Source organism: Cryptotermes secundus, unplaced genomic scaffold, assembly GCF_002891405.2.
Source record: "Cryptotermes secundus unplaced genomic scaffold, Csec_1.0 scaffold1823, whole genome shotgun sequence".
Lineage (NCBI taxonomy): Eukaryota > Metazoa > Arthropoda > Insecta > Blattodea > Kalotermitidae > Cryptotermes > Cryptotermes secundus.
In genome coordinates this window covers 239671-256944 of record NW_019720608.1, presented here as the reverse complement: position 1 = coordinate 256944, position 17274 = coordinate 239671, and positions in this window count along the sequence as shown.

Here is a 17274-nt window from a genome sequence, read left to right as displayed (position 1 = left end):
TGTAACCCAAAGTTTACACAAAAACACGTATTCGATTTTGTAGGTATTTTTTATTGCTAGTGGGGTGGGACTCTGTCCCTTGTACTTCGGCCATTTCTGGCCTATTGTACCAGCCCCAGATGATAGGTGAGGGTGACTGTGGAGCAACTGGTGGAATGAAAATTGGCAGGAGAAACAGAAGTACTCGGAGAAAACCTCCTCAGCGCCAATTTGTCCACCACAAATCCCACTTGACCAGACCCGGAATCGAAAACGGGCAGACGTGTTGGAAAGCCAGTCACTAACCGCTTGAGTTCTGGCGCGGCCTTTCCTGTAGGTAACTTGAATGTAAACCGATTAAGTTTTTTTCAGGGCCATCATGGCTTCCCCCCCCCTTCTTCAGCGGGGCAAAGTGGAAGCTGTAACGGCTGAAGTCGCCGTAGGCCAAATTGGGTGACGTCTGACACAAAGACAAGGCAAATAAATAAAATACGATGAATGAATCGTACGAGTTTACGTATGTAATAAGCTAATAAAAATATTTTTATGTGTATTAGTGACTAATAACGCGGGGTTAAGGATTAATTAATGGGTTTATTTACTCCTTATACGCACCACCAGTAAATGAACGTAATCACAGCGCTATCGCTGTTACACACCATGTCCTCTCCTGGTACCACAACTAAAACACAAGATCTACAACATTCTCATTGAATCACCACATATTATACATGAAGTCCTCTAATCATCGCAGGTCTTCACACGACGAACTTTTCGTAGATATCTCCCACCGCGAACTCAGAACTCTGTCACTTAAAACAAAATTGTTGTATTTGTAACTGGTGTTATATATCCTCCGCTTCGATCACGCACGGAGAATACAGTCCTATTGTTGCATAAGGAAATCCACATAGAGAATATGTCACCCGTGATTTCTACCTCGCCAGTCCATTGGCGCGCTGAGTGTCCCCTAGCAAAAAGCTACAAATATCCGTCCTATGGTTAAGTGCGCTTATGTGAGATGTTTATGGCCCCATTGCTTACTTATACATGTTACATTAATAACAATAATAATACACGTACAGTCCAAGGGAAATTACAGTAATTTTACAAATTGAAATCCAGGGCACAGACGATTGTGCTGCTCAGAAACAAACTATGTAGCTAATTAAAAACAAAAGTATTTGGCCGAAGAACGCTGTTTGCTGCAACACTGGAGAGACAGAGAGAGCAATGGAACGGACTTAGGAGACCATGACAGGCCAGGACAAGGGAGTAGAAGATGATGAAGCTATGGCATAGAAGGAATGGGACGCAGCAGGAAGTAGGGAGTGGTGGGGCATGGAATGATACACGAAGTTACAGAGTATGATGGTAAAATCTGTAAGGTGTATAGTACCCATTTAAATGAATTAAACAGGGCCCCTTCAACACGTTTCCAGGAATCAATGTGTGTGCAAATATCGGTGCCTGGATCTAGGTGGGCGCCTTAGAGGATGGAATCTTAGGACAACTTTTCTTCCCTAGCAGACTAGCAGGTGCAGTGCGCCGTCTTTGTTTTGTGTGTGATTTACCAGTTACAATAGTAACGTGTGTCTCTTCACAGCGATCAGATATGTTTTTCGTCCTTGATAGGGCACCACTTCATTTTTTCTACGTTGTTAGACACCAACACAGCCAGAGTGTGGTTACATGCGGCGGTCCTGACAATTGGCTTTCACGATTCTATGATATCAGTTTTCTGTATTTTGGCTGTGGGACTCAGGAAGTGTTCTGTGTACTCAATGTCGTTCAGTGATTTGAAGGTATTACAGCAACGAGCATAGAATACATGTCATGGGATTGGAATGAACCTAGGAACTTCGGGCACAATACGCACATCTGTGCGCCGATGGGACCCAAGTGCAGAAGCGGATGTATGGATCAGATCAACATCGCTTATATCTGAGTAGACACTGGTTTCTGGACACATTAGATGGGAATATTCGTTCATTTTAGTGAGTACTTTACATTCTTAAGATATTTATCTATTTTAACAATCTGTATATACGAGTATATTACGACCTTTAACCCTGTAGAAAATCTGTGTTTTAGGTAAAGAAAATATTATAGGCTTTACATGATTCTCAGGAGAAGATACGCTTATTTCCCTAAGCATTATTGAACGGACTGTTTCCTAATTGAGAAATATTTTGTAGCGGTGAAATAGGACTTTAATTTTTTATTCTCGTAGGCTCAAAGAAAATTAAGATTCCTGGGTCTTTGTTCACAATATTTCATATACGTGAATCAATGGAAAGGTGGCTGTGTCTTTGGTGAGGACGTATCATAGACCAGGGATGGGTTGAGACACAGATTTGGAGCAACTCCTCATGTTCCTACTGGGCAACGACAGTCCTGGGGGTCTACATTGGTGTGAACCTCAGGGGCTGGCGGCCGAGTTTCCTTAAAGGGCAATAGCCATTTGACCAGAGCCTCCCACGCGGCGGCATAATGACTCTTGGGTTTCATTACGATGTGCCCAGGACGAATGCGGGAGAGCACTCCTATGGGGGTAGCTACTGCTATTTGAGTTGTCTCTCTAGAGTACCGATAAGGTGCTGCAAGCCTTAGGGTTCAACACTCTAAAACGGTTTGATCAACCCATGTGGGGGGTGGGAATGAGGGAGCTGTGAAGCAAACTCCAGGGGTGGAAAGTTCGTGTAGGTTGCTTTGGTCGCAACCTCATGACAATTAGTATCGGAATCCCAGTTATCTGGAGTACCCCCCTCCACCCGAACATGCACGCTTGGTCCTGGAGGCTTGTGAGGGTTATGCTTATGAAGAACCATCCGCCTAAGCCAAGGTGTGAGGCATCGTGCCGAAGGCTGCATGGCACTGGGGTGGTTACTGGTCAGTGTAACGAACGATCCCCTAGGGGCACCAGGCAGCACCCCGTTGTATTTATGCCTTCCACCCGGAAGGGGGCTCTGCGGGTGGTGACCTTTTAAATCCCCATTACTCGTGGGACCGAAATGGAAAAGGGACCAAACAAAAAAAACCGGTCGTAAGTACCTTAAACTTAAGAGGGACCCCCTTTTAAGGGGATCCCTACGAGAAATGCTTCAGCAGAGGGCTGGAAGTTCTGGTGAACCATTAAGGGGCTCAGAAGCAACGGGTGAACCTACTGTTGCAGTCTTAGCCAAAGGCAGAGATGAATCAATGGCTCAAAACCTACCAGAGGCAAAACCAAAAACTGCTCTCTCTGGAGTCGTTAGTACTGGCACACCACTGCAGGGAGCCGGTACTCCCAACATACCTGTAGCAGGTGAAAGCCTGGAACACCTATGCCCTGGAAAAGGTGGAACCCGTTTGGCGAATAAACCCTTGTCGGGTGCCGCTAAGCGGCAGTTACAAGGGGCAAAAGCTGGGAGAGGCAAATCAGGAACTGGGAGCGGTCAGCGTCCGGGAACTGCAAGCTCTTCCAAGCAGGGAGAAACCCCCACCGGCAACTTTAAGAGGCCAAGGTCGGAGGGCAGTACCCCTACAGAAACGGAAAGAACTCTGAAGACGCCCATGACTGTAAAGGACCAGGGACTTACAAGGAGGCTCTGATAAATATAAAGGTAGCTATCTACAAGGACACTTACCCTGATGATAAGCTTACTGAAGACGACCAAAATTCCATTCTGGATGCTTTGGGCGAGGTGTTACGTAGGACTCCAAAGGTTGAACTACCACACCTAAAATCATACAGACTGTTTAGGAGGTGCACTTATCTTTATATGTCCCGACCAACAGTCTGGTCAGTGTCTCATCAGAGCCATCGACAACCACAGTTTTCAATCAGGGACCAGGTTGAAGGCTACTGATGCTAGGAACCTGCCAAAGCCTGTTAAAGTGGCTCTCCGGACTAGGGATAAAATTACCCGAAACCAGGAAGAGCTACTGAAATGGATTGCAGATCTTAATCCAGGACTCCATACAGAGAACTGGAGGGTGTTAGACAAGCAATCTGAGTCGAAAGGCCAAAGGCTTATACTACTCATAGACCGGGACTCCTATACTATTATACAGAGGACCGGTTATAAAATATTTACAGCACTCTCACAGGGGACTGTTAAGGTGCTGGACGATCCTGAAGTTCGGCGCCGGGCAGAACCCGTGATAGACACTGTAAGATCTAACTCAGTCTCTGAGGAGGAAGGGAATGATGTACCCAGCCCCTCAGATGACCAAAGTAAAATGGATCAGGGGACCTCTTCACATGGAACCCAGTCCGAGATAGAGAAGGGACATAAGATTGAAGTTGATATCTCCTCAATTGGAAGAGATCATGAGATTTCTTCAGATCAAACTGCACCACAGTAAAGCTGCCACGGCAGCTCTGTGCCAGCAGGTAGCTGAGGGCAAGACAGACATAGCATTTATTCAGGAACCTTGGTTATAAAAGGGTCGAATAAGGGGCTTAAATAATACGGGGGGATCAGTTTACTCTGTTGCACCCAGTAATAATGCAAGATCTTGTGTTTATATCAGGAATCATGTTAATGCCTTGCCTTTGTTGGAGCTCTGTTCTAGGGACGCAACAGGGGTAAGGATAACATACCCGTATCGAGAAGGCAGCAAGGAGCTTATAATTGCTTCAGCCTACCTTCCATACGACTCGGATGAACCACCGCCAACTAAGGAAATGAGGGACATCATAGACTACTGCTTTAGCAGGAAAAGGCAACTCATCATTGGGTGTGATGCCAACGCGCACCACATTTTGTAGGGGAGTACCGGTACTAACCCAAGGGGAGAGAGCCTTATGGAATTTCTGGTGAGTTCGAACCTGAATATTCTAAACCATGGTAACGAACCTACATTTGTGGTTTGCAATAGGGAGGAGGTTATCCATTTTACACTACGGACTAATAACATAGAAAACCTGGTAAGTAATTGGCAGGTATCTGATGAGCCGTCTCTATCGGATCACAGATATATATGCTTTAAAATAAGTAACATCAAGTAGATAAGTAGATCAAACTACTCATAGGAATCCTAAGAGAACCAATTGGGAGTCTTACAAAGACGACCTAAAGGTAAATCTGGAGGCCATCTCGCGTAATATATGCACAATAAAGGATGTTGATCAGTCAGTTGACCAGTTGCAGAGGGCTATTATCTCGTCCTTTAATCAGAATTGTCCGGCTAGGACCACTCGCGGACCAAGGAGTACACCTTGGTGGAATAAACAGCTGACTGGGCTTAGGATCAAAACAAGAAGGCTGTTTAATACAGCTAAAAGAACAGGGCAGTGGGACTCCTATAAGGAAGCCCTGACCTGTTACAAGAAAGAAATAAGGTAAGCCAAGCAATCCTCATGGAGGGGGTACTGCCGGGACATCAATGATGTACCAGGCGGTGCCAGACTCATGAGAATCATGGGAAAACAGGCGACCAACAAGGTCAGCACAATTAAGTNGGGGAGGCGTCAGCACGGGGTTCCGTGGGCTTGTGGTCGGCTGTGTCCGACACGTAGTGTATAGTGTAGTACGNACTTTCCTGATTCAAAATTGATTGACAAATTGGACAATGAACAGGGTCAGCAGAACCTGGACACTTGCCAAAGAAAGATGGACAGGTTAGACTGGGACCTGGCCAAAGTCATAACTAATCAATCAAAAATACGATGGGCACTGAACACTTTCAGACCATTTAAATCAGCGGGAACGGATGGAATTGTACCGGCACTTTTGCAACATGGGTTAGTTCCACACCTATGTCGCATATATAGAGGCTACTTGGCATATGGTTTTATCCCCACAGCCTGGAGGCAAGTTAAGGTGACGTTTATTCCAAAGCCCGGGAAACTTGATTATACCGAGGCTAAGGCTTATCGCCCTATCAGCCTGTCGTCTTTCCTTTTGAAAACGATGGAGAAACTAGTGGCTAGGCATGTTAGGGACGGGGTATTGAGGACATGTCCTCTATACCAAAACCAACATGCCTACCAAACAGGTAAATCTACCGAAAGTGTACTACACAATGTGGTAACACGCATAGAAAGTGCAATTGAACACAAGGATATTGCCTTAGGAGCATTCCTTGATATAGAGGGAGCCTTTGATAGGACCTCATTTGATGTAATCAAACAAGCTGCTGGAAGGCATGGCATAGAGCCTGCAATATGCAGATGGATCAATGCTTTGTTGGAAAGCAGAATCATAGTTGCTACATTATCGGGAGAAATCATGTCCTTTATAGCTTTTTTGACCACACTTTGTAAAATATATGGTCCTTTCGCTTCTGTATCTACTTCTTCTTCCGGTTCCACTTCCAAGGTTTCTGGCCGATTAGGTCACTGAAATCCGGTGTTAATAGAGTTAGTACATATGAGTGTCTCAGTAGATAGGTCATCCCTGGAAACTGCAACCAGAAATGGGAGCTGCTTTTTTTTTAAATTGGCATTTAAGATCATCTAATGAATTAAACAAATGTGTCTGACTTTCTGTGTTAAAATCCTAACAGAAACCAAGCAACCTAAAAATGTGGAACGTGGCATTAGCAGATAGGGAACTCTGAGTGATTGCATCTCGGGTGTATTTCTTTACATTTATGTCCCTTCTGTATACGGGCTAAAGGTAAGTAATATGCACGTTAAAGACATCTGGGCAGAACGTAAGATGCTGACCGTATTATGTACATAATGTTGGGAACAAAACCAGTTTATATCATGAGTGTGCGCTTATAGTGAACATATTAAATTATACATATGTACTATTCCAAAATAATGAGAGAATGAAACGAAGAATTTTGTTCTGACGATGACAGAATTTATATGTAGCAATATCTAACAAGAAATACAGATATAATGGCTATAATTTCAGAATTTATTCTGCACTCTAATGTTTGCATTTGGATTAGTGGGAGACTGAACAAAGTTGCATGTAACGTAGATTTTTAATTTTGCTAATGTTTCGAATTTTTGTTCGTAAAGTTGTCTCTGTGTTAGTTAATCAAGCAGTAAACCATGAATGTACATGTGGCAATGGAGGTGTGGGGCTTCAACAGCTAATCAAACATCTCCGCGGGTGGTGATGTGGGATGTGATTTGGTTACAAATATGTTAGTACTTACTTATGAATATTACATGTAGATCAGTGTGTTCTGTGATTCACGAGGAGACACAATGCCATCTAGCTTCCTTCTCATGCAACAATATTTGTCAAGGTGACAGCTGAAATACTTCAAAACACCTCACAGTCCAGGTCCTCTCTAGGTCCTGATACCGTTTCTCTTTCTTTCAGTGTGTTACATTAAGTACAACGACGCACTTCAATAAGGATGTTAATGCAGAGGATCTTCTTTGTGAACAGAGTGCAGGATTGCCAGAGTTATACGAAGGAGAGGACGTTCATAAGTGCGAGATATGCAAGAAATCATTCTCTCGTAGGAATAATCTGTGGGAACATGCAAGTGGAAGCAGCAGAGAAACAATGTACCGTTGTGAAATGTGTGTCACAAAGTTAACTCCTATGCGTACAACGATTCAGTGGTCGTGTACGGCCTTTTGCATGCAATGTATGTAAGAGAAGGCTCACTGGTCGCGCTAATCTACAGAATTATATCAGGGTAAACACAGGAGAACGGCCATTTTCTTGCGAAGTGTGTAAGAAAAGGTTCGGTCAGCGCTCTAACCTAAACATGCATCTCAGAGTACACAGTGGACAACAACCGTTTCCATGCAAAGTGTGCAAGAAAGAGTTCACTCATCGCTTCATTCTGAATATGCATCTCAAATCGCATAGTGCAAAACAAGCAAGATCGTGCAATATGGAGGGGAATGTCCACTCTCGGCTGACAATTAAAAAGTTGTCACGCGGAATATCATGAGAGAGAAAGCATCCATTCAACGCGAAAGTGCGATTCTACAGGTATATATTAATTTTCATTTCTATGAAAATATATTTTTGGTCTCGACTGAATTATGGTCTGTACAATAAACTGTTTTGCTTCAAGAATTCCTCTGGTTAGAGAATGTAAATGTTTTAACGTCTGATATGTTTCGGGGCCAGTTCTGTCACATTTATATCCTCCCATGTACTCTCGTTCCTTTCGTAGTTTTACGAGTATAAGTTCTGTTAAACTCTTTGAAGCTATGTATCTTTCTATTAGAGGAATATCACAAATCAATCTTCTCTGTTTATTGTTATGAATATGTGTTGAATATTTAATTTCAATTTTTTATATTTTCTGTTCACTTCATTGAATTTTTATGATTAAATCAGCTACTTTACTTGCATTAACTCAGTATTGTTTATTGGAAGCCTGATTTGTATATTGGGTTTATATAATTAAATTTTGGAATATTATACTTACCTTCGGATTGGTTTTTCTTATGTGATATCTCTGGTTCTTGCTAAAAATTTTTTGCTGTTTATGTGTTTCATTTAACTGGTGTTCAACGGATGTAACTGGGTTTTTGTTCCAGTGTAAAGAATTTTAACATCTTCCTTGCTTCCAATCATAATCTATTTTGCATTGAAACTGCTATTATTCTATAAGGATGAATATTATAACGGATTGGTCATCGTGTTGCCAGACAACAGAACTGTAAACACGGTTGGACTTGCAACAATGGAAGAAACTATGCTTTCTGAAGATCCTACCGACACAGCAGTAAACTGGTCGGTAAGCCATCACGGTGTATGTGTTTACTGTAGGTCCATGTCTGTTCCGCGGCTCTATAAATAAGTTACAGAAGAAAAGGACTGCAAAAAGCTGGAGTATAGCAGTTACGATTTACAAGCACTGGTAGCAGCAGAATCACCCGAAAAACTAAGCAAGTCAATTCTCGGTAGGAGATAATGGAAATTTCGTAGAAGTAGAAGTTGGCCTCTGAAGATTTAACGTGTGAGTAGAAGATTTAATTTCTTTGCTATATTTGGGGTGTGTAATTCAGTGTACTCTTATAGTTCCTGTGTTATAAATGCAAGAAAACCAGTGAAGAAAATTGTGGAATATCTGTAAATTTTGTAAAGCAGAAGTAGTGTAAAATTGAATTGTTCTTACGAGCTGTAGGTTGTTAATAAATTCAATTACTAATCCAAATCCCGGATTTAGTCACTGTGATATGTGACAATATCACATCGCCCACTCCTGAAGTCTCTGTGTCCCGAGGAGCCTAATGGTGTATAAATTATCTTGCTTTCCGGTGACTGTTCATTCAACGTCTACTCACAAGCTGTTCCTTATTTCTCTCTCTCCCTCTCTCGCTCTCTCTCTCTCCCTCTCTCTCTCGCTCTGAGTTGGCTGCTCTCTAACCGCTACCACTGCCCTGTCCTCAAGGCCAGCTTCGTCCCGTTAGGTTTCCTTAAGCAGAAATCGACTCGTGCTTTCATTAACAATTAATGAATTTTAATTCACTATAGATTGTAGGAAATACACTTCTATTACTATTAAATTAAATACAGTAATTCTACCCATACCTTCAATGTGATATTTGCGCCTGCGTAGCTGCACACAGGCGACTTATCCGTGGTGGAATCGTTGACAACACAAGTCTCATTTTTTCATCGATGGATTTGAGCCGCTCCCTCTTTGATGTCTTAATTTCAGTTAACGTCGAGAAGGCCAGTTCACACAAATATGTAGTTGAAAATGGCAATAACACATTAATTGCCATCTCGGAGATAGCCGGGTATCCACTCCTTATTGCCAACCAAAACGAATCCAAAGGCACTTCGAGAAGTTTTAGTTTCAATGTTCTGTCTTATTATAAATCTGCGAATTCCTCTTGTATATTAATCGTAAGATGATCTGAATTCGCAACGAATGGATCACGAACACAGTCGAAATCTTGTGCACTCTCTCCAAAATACTTATTGAATTTCTGCTGCAGCATTTCTAAATGTTCTTTAATTGTGTCCATCGCCACTTTATTGTCGTCAGCAAGTGGCCATACAGTCGGGGACATCTCAAACGACCCATCTGTAGTTCTCTGTATCTACAAATTCAGCTTATTTACAAATCCGTATACTTTATCCATATTAGTTAGTTTATTTTCGTAACTATCTTGCATCTTTCTGTTCAGTTAATTCAAGTGTATAAAAATATCGGAAAGATATGCCAGCTTACACACTCATTCATCATCTGCAAATAAATCTGCGTACTCACGCCCCTCAACAGTCAAAAATGCACGTACCTTCTCATTAAGTTCAAATATTCGCGTTAACATTTTTCCTCGTGATAACCAAAATAGCGTTATAAAAGACAGGGAAACCCTTGCTAATCCCTGCAGTTTTAGGGAAAAACACGAACACAGAACATGCGGCAAGTTAATCAAAGAAGCCGCGTAGATGCCAGAAAAATAAAAATAAATCAATAATGAAAACTAATATATACCAATAACTGTGAGTAAATAATTTACGTTAAATTTCATAGAATATAACATTACTGTACATAAAAAATCACGGCATGTAATAAAGAATAAACAAGCATTATCTTATTTAATCACTGCAGTGGCTGAGAATAAAATACAAGCATATGAAACACGGTAACTGGGATAAAATAAAACAAATAAAATTCGACAATTAATTTCTTAGAATAGGTAAAAGTTCGAGTCACACCTTTCGCCATGTGACGGCACACCGGTTGCGGAACACTGGTATGGAAGGAATGGGACACAGCAGGACATAGGGAGTGGTGGGGCATGGAACGATACACGAAGTTACAGATGATGATGATGTGAAAATCTGTAAGGTGTATAGCACCAAATTAAATGAATAAAACAGGGCCCCGTCAACATGTTTCCAGTAATCAATGTTTGCGCAAATATCGTTGCCAGGGTCTAGGTGGGCGCCTTAGATGATGGAATCTTAAGACCACTTGTCTTTCCTAGCAGACTAGCAGGTGCAGTGCACCGTCTTTGTCTTGTGAGAGATTTACCGTTTACTCCTGTAACATGTGCCTCTTCACAACGATCAGATATGTCCTTCATGCTTGATAGGGCACCACCTGATTTATCTACATTGTCAGACACCAACACAGTCAGACTTTCCATGAAGAGTGGTAACACGCGAAGGTCCTGACAATTGTCTTTCACGATTCTATGATCTCAGTTTTATGTATGTTGGTTGGGGAAACAGGAAGTGTTCTGTGTACTCAATCTCGAACAGTGACGATCAGTGACTTCAATTTATCACAGCAACGAGCACAGAATGCCTGTCAGGGGACTGGAGTGAAGCTAGGAACTTCGGGCACAATGCGCACTTCTGTGCGCCGAAGAGCTGAAAGGCGTTTTGAAATGCATGGGATCGAAGTGCAGAACCGGCTGTAGGGATCAGATGAACATCGCCCATATCTGAGTAGGCACTGGTTCGTGGACACATTAGACTGGGAATATTCATTCATTTTAGTGAGTACTATACATTTACATTTAACAATTTTTAACAACATGTGTATATAGTATGACCTTTAACACTGTAGGAAATCTGCGTTTTGTCTATAGAATATATTATGGGTTTTATATAATTCTCAGGATAAGCTACGACAATTTCCCTAAACATTATTAAACGGGCTGTTTCGTAATTGAGAAATATTTTGTAGCCGTGAAGTAGGACCTAAATTTTTAATTCTCCTTCGCTCAATAGAGAATCAAAATTCCTCGCTCCTTGTTCACAATATTTCACATACATGAATCAATGATTGAAATGAACAATCGCTCCTGTTGTGGAGCAATTTTGAGACTAGAAGTCAAAAAGGCATTGCTTAAATGTTCCAAGACTTGCGTCAAACGTTTTACAGCAATTACATTAGTATGCAACACTTGGACAGGCAATCTAGGTTAAGAATGCCTGAGTTAGAAGAATGCGCAATAGCACTTCTACAAGTCGCGTTGCAGGTACACTGGAGTAAAGATAATATTATTAAATAAGCAGCAAAGAGGACCACGGGCCCACCCACAGCCAAAAGGTAGCCAATGGAGACCTTCCACCCAGAAATTGAGGACGAAAGGAGGAGTTAACCTCCCTCTTTCGTCAACCGCAGATTCAGCAAGTTATAGATATAAAATTACTGAATTCTGAGACAAGAGAATCTAAAAACGTAATAACGAGTTGTCAGCCGGAGGCCCTATTCGATATGTTTCNGTAAACAGGCCAAAGGTGGCCCTTTTAATGTAAATATCAATGTAAATAGACCAGAGTACATAGGATTGGATGTACGCAGGGAGTTTTGATTCACCCCTTCATAACCATCCCGTCCACGACCGCTCCCGAGCGACCATAACCAAGAAAACCGACGGCAGCCGAGTGCATCGATGATTCTAGCAAAAATGGTAGCGACGGACTAAAATAATCATATTTTCTCATCCCCTCCCCCAGAGGTGTAACAGCTCCTCATATTGAAAGGGATTAACATCCTATATGTATGTATTTTCCTATAGATAATAAATATCCGCTCCATTTTATTTACATTAGTGACCGGCGAGACAGGAATGCCAGCTTCCAAGTATATTGTGTTTAGATACCCACGGGCCAGTCCATGTAACAGTGTGCCGTGTTTACAGATTCCTGCAAGCTGTACTGGCAGACGATGAAGCCTACTTTATCTCCAGAAATAGTGTAATTCCATCAAAACTGGCACTGCGTAAAATGGAATTTGCAGATATTATCATAGGCGAGTCTCCTACAGACACTGCTCTTCATAATGATGTTTAGACTTTATTCAGATACATAATTTGATGTATTTTAGCCTACATTCTTCATTTTGGAAAAATTGAAGGAGGAATTTGTATTCCCTCTGTTGTTTTGGTGTCTGTCTGTCAAAATAACTTTTTGCTGCTTGCATGTTCACGTCGTTACATGTTTACTAAGCCGTAGCCTACTTAGTGTCGTCTCTTCTGACTACATGTCCAGTTGGATTCAAAATTTGTTAGACGAGGTGGTTCATATGCGGTCCTTGTCATTCTTACCGCCCTTCTCTCACTCCTTTTCCTCCTACCTTCTTCTTCTTCTTCCATACACGCTGGTCGCCACTAGTAGGTTCTTCCTTCTTGTGCTTAATTTATCTCAAGGTTATTTTTAAGTTAGTAGGAGGTGAGTTCCGTTGATCTGGTAGAGCTGAAGATCTCTTTATCTCAAGAGCCTTGAACGGGCCACAACTCAGAAAAGGAATAAATTGACACAAATCACAAAAGCACAAATCAAGTTTGGACGAATTATTATTGAACACTTGTTTAACCACTTCTTGATACAACTTCAATATCAGTAACTTTTATGTCTAACTGCTTCAGAGCCCGGTGTGTAACTTTTTGCGGCTAATTCTACGAGTGCAGCTTTCCGAATTTTTACGTCTGTTTGCTTCGGAGCCCGGTTTTCGACAGACGCTAAAACATGACGCTTCCTCAGACATTCAATTCCTGCTTTCACTAGCGTCACTGCTCTGTCACACCCTCAAATTTCAGTGATTGGCTATTTTTGAAAAATAGGAGTATCTTAATTAGATATTCCTCCACTCTGCTTAAAGCTTACAAGCGTTTAAGGATTTTTGACTACAACGTATTTCTGTCAGAAAGTGACAAATGCTTAAGCGTCGCTTGGGCCCTAAAAACTTCCTTTTTAAGTTATGGCATGTACAAACTGCCAAGAATTGAATTTACAAAAGATTTCTTTACCCTATTCTTTAACGCAGCTTTCCACTAATAAACCTTTGACGGGTGTCTTCCTGTTTCTTGTTGTAAGCGTGAGAAGACGCTTACTCTTACATACAAGAATTGACCTATGTCTCTCTACGCTTGTTCACTGCATTTCATTTGGAACAATTACGCTTTCAAATTAATAAATTTGATTACATTAAATTAATTTGCGTAGCAGTGGAACGGTTACATCATGTCACATATATTATTCTATATGTAAGATAACGTAAAGCTGTCCCTGAGCTTAACCAACTAAGCAATCAGCCATGAAGGCGTATGAGGCTGTGGATGTATAGATCTCCATTTTTTTAATTGGGCGTTAGCTGGAGTGTCTAGATTCAAGTCCCGGCCTCTTTATTCCCGGGGAGTGAACTCCAAGTACCCATTGTATAGGAGGTTGGGTGGACCCCAGAGCCGTTCTAGACGACACGAAGATGTAAAAATTCTTGACACTACCGAGAAACCTCTCCGTCGTCTAGCCCGTAGCCAGTCGCGACACCCTTTATTTCGCCAGGTTATTCAAAATATCAAATAAAAACATCAGAAATGTGTCTTCACTAGTGGGAGTGACAAATGGCAGAGCTTGGATTGGTGATTTGATTTGTTGATCATATGAAAACAGGACTCGTCACTACACTTAATTATAGCGCCATCGCTGATCTCCATACTTTAAAAATAACAAGAGCACACGTTAAGTCTCTTCAGTCTACTGTGTCTTCACCAGTCGGTCCATGGCAAAGGCTTCCACTAATGGAGAGCCTTCGGTTTCCGTGCTGGCTTCGTCACTGTCCAGGAAATATCCCACTCCTATGACCTCTAAAACTCGACGTCAAAATCTTATTACGACTGGCTGTTTACCGCCAATCATTTCGTCTTGGCGTCAAAACAATAGAGACTCACGATTCGAATTTCTTTTCAGCCGAGCCCTTCCTATAATAGTCTTTATGTAATATACTCTCTGACCAGAAGATAGATTATCTCTTATGAATACTCGTATGCCTGGCCTTTCGTCAAAAGCACGTGTCTCTTGTTGTTGAATTCTTCCTTTTGCCCTATATGTGAGTCCTCTGTAAGTACAGGTTTTGCGAAGAAAATCAACCCTATTTTACGTATCTTACTCTACAACAGCATCTTAGACGATCGAACGTCGTAAGCTTCACCAGCGCAAAGTTTAAGCCACTTATATGTTCTATACCTGACTACGCCTTATCCTGTACGACGAACATGTTCATTCTCAAGATTTTGTATGACTTCTGATTGTCGCCTGCACAGCTTTCTTATAGTCGTATACAAAGGGAAAGTTGAAAGTCATGTTGATCAGTGCGTTGTGGAGGGTTAGTTTAATTTTGCCGCTTAAACGCTCACTTCCGAATAGGGAGTAATTTCTAATAAATGTTCTGAAGGACTTGGCTTCAATCATTTCTATGTGCAATCTCCATGTAACCCTCTTATCGAAGAATACACCCAAATATTTTACATGACTGACGAAGGAGATATTCCGTCAATTCAATGTAAGAAGAGCCTCAGGGGACCTCAGTCTCTCTGACCTTTAGCTGCAGTTATCCCCCTTATAATATTTAGGAAAGACCGCAAAGAAAACACCATTTATAACAATTCCTCTATTGTTGCGTTACCGTGGAAACCAGATTTTTTTAGAAGGCCTTATTCAATAACGGGTCTACATGCTCCACCATATTATAATACTAGCTCGAAGTGGTAGCCATCAACATCAATACAGTGTTGAAGTGATGATCGAATGATTCGGGGATATTTCAGGAGAAAGAATTTGCTGCCCATCACGTTTATTTTACGCAATTTGGTTCCGAACAATAAAATATATTCTGCAGCTAATTTAAATCCGTTCTTTCTAAAGGATATGTACAACAGGAGTTCGGAAATGAACATCCGATGAGATGTTAATAAAATAAGCAATATGAAAATATATTATATGACAAAAATACATAAATACTTTTCAAAGGAGTTACAGATGGAATGGAGGAAATTATGGTATCTGTGAATAAATTTCTGTATGCCTGTGTCAGATGAGTGTGCCGCCTGTGAATTCAGGCACATATTTTAACCATATATAAACTAATTTTTATGGAAGCGCTGTAATCGTAACCAGTTCTTCAGACCGGTAGACAGGTGATACCTGCTCGGAGCGAGATCAGGGATGTGAGGCGATTGGTTAGATAACTACCAGTACAAATGCTCCTCCATTGCTCGAGTGCGAGCAACTGTACCCGAATGTTGACGTACATTTCCACGGAGGAGCACTACACCGTATGTCAACATTCCTCGCCTTTTATTTTGAACGGTCCAACATGGGGATCTGGTGCTTCGCAGTACATTTCTACAGTTATTATGGTTGCACCATCAACACGCATTTCCTCTCCCAGAAAACAGTTGTCATCAGTTTCCTTGCAAACAAAGTTTGTTTAAACTTCTTCAGCATGTTTGGTGAATTTGTGGGCATCCGCTGCTTTGACTCCTCTTTGGTTACACCATTCACAAATGGAACCCAAGTTTCCACGCCAGTTATTCATACGGAGTGACTGAGAATTTCATCCCTAACTTTGTGGTATATCTCTAAATAATTCAAGGCTGAAGATATTCTCTCTGTTTTGTTTGTGAACATATATTCGCTCACCTTTGAACATACTACAACATTGATCTACAGTTTCTTCACTCATTATATTTTGCCCGTAAACTGCGAATTATTCACGAATATTTTTGCAGCACACTTGTATTATCACGAAGGAAGGAGTAACTGCGATTTTCGTATCTGGCCGAAATATAATTCGCAGGGTACATAATAACTCAAAATGTAGAGACAAAAACAAACAGAAACTGACCAGTTTTGTGACGCTACTTCGCATGCGCCACCTCTCCCCCGCTCCTTCATTATTTTCTTAATTTAAACGGATGTTACTTTCTGAATATTCCTCGCATTACAGTGCCAACGAAATATACAACATCGCAAAAGTACGTGAAATGTTTGGTTCTGACTGCGTTGAATATTAATATTACCGTCTTCTTGAATGTGACGACGTATAGCCTTGAAAGTGTTTCTCGAATATACGGAATAACCAACTATCCCATATTTGGGGAGGANGTGGATGATTATCGGAAATCACCAGCTCCAGAACACGTAATTTTATAGAAGAGCGCGCAGAAGTAATGAGGACATAACAGGACAAGTAACTTGCCTTCAAAATAACTAAGTGTATTTTCTTTACAGTTTCTAATATGTCTTCGTGCCGAATTTTTGCCTGATTTTGAGAGGAGTAACAAGAAATATGCAACCCCAAAAATTTCAAAATTAATTTTCTGTTGGAGTTACCTGGCTTTATAAATCACTTTTTAAATTTTTACTAATATTCGAGTTTTCGATGTGGCGTTGAAGAGATACTGAATTTAAAAACAAATTTGCAGTGTTACTGAAATATAAATTCAGTGAATCAATCATCATCAGTAATCTGTCAAGACGACAGGTCCACTCTCTTCCAAAACAGTTCCTGCACTTGATGCGATCTAGAGCATTCTCCTTCAAATGAAAATATCCTCTTCTGTCCCCAGGGTCATCCAACATCTTCTTACGTCTTCTTCCTCGTCTTCTGGTCACTTCTATC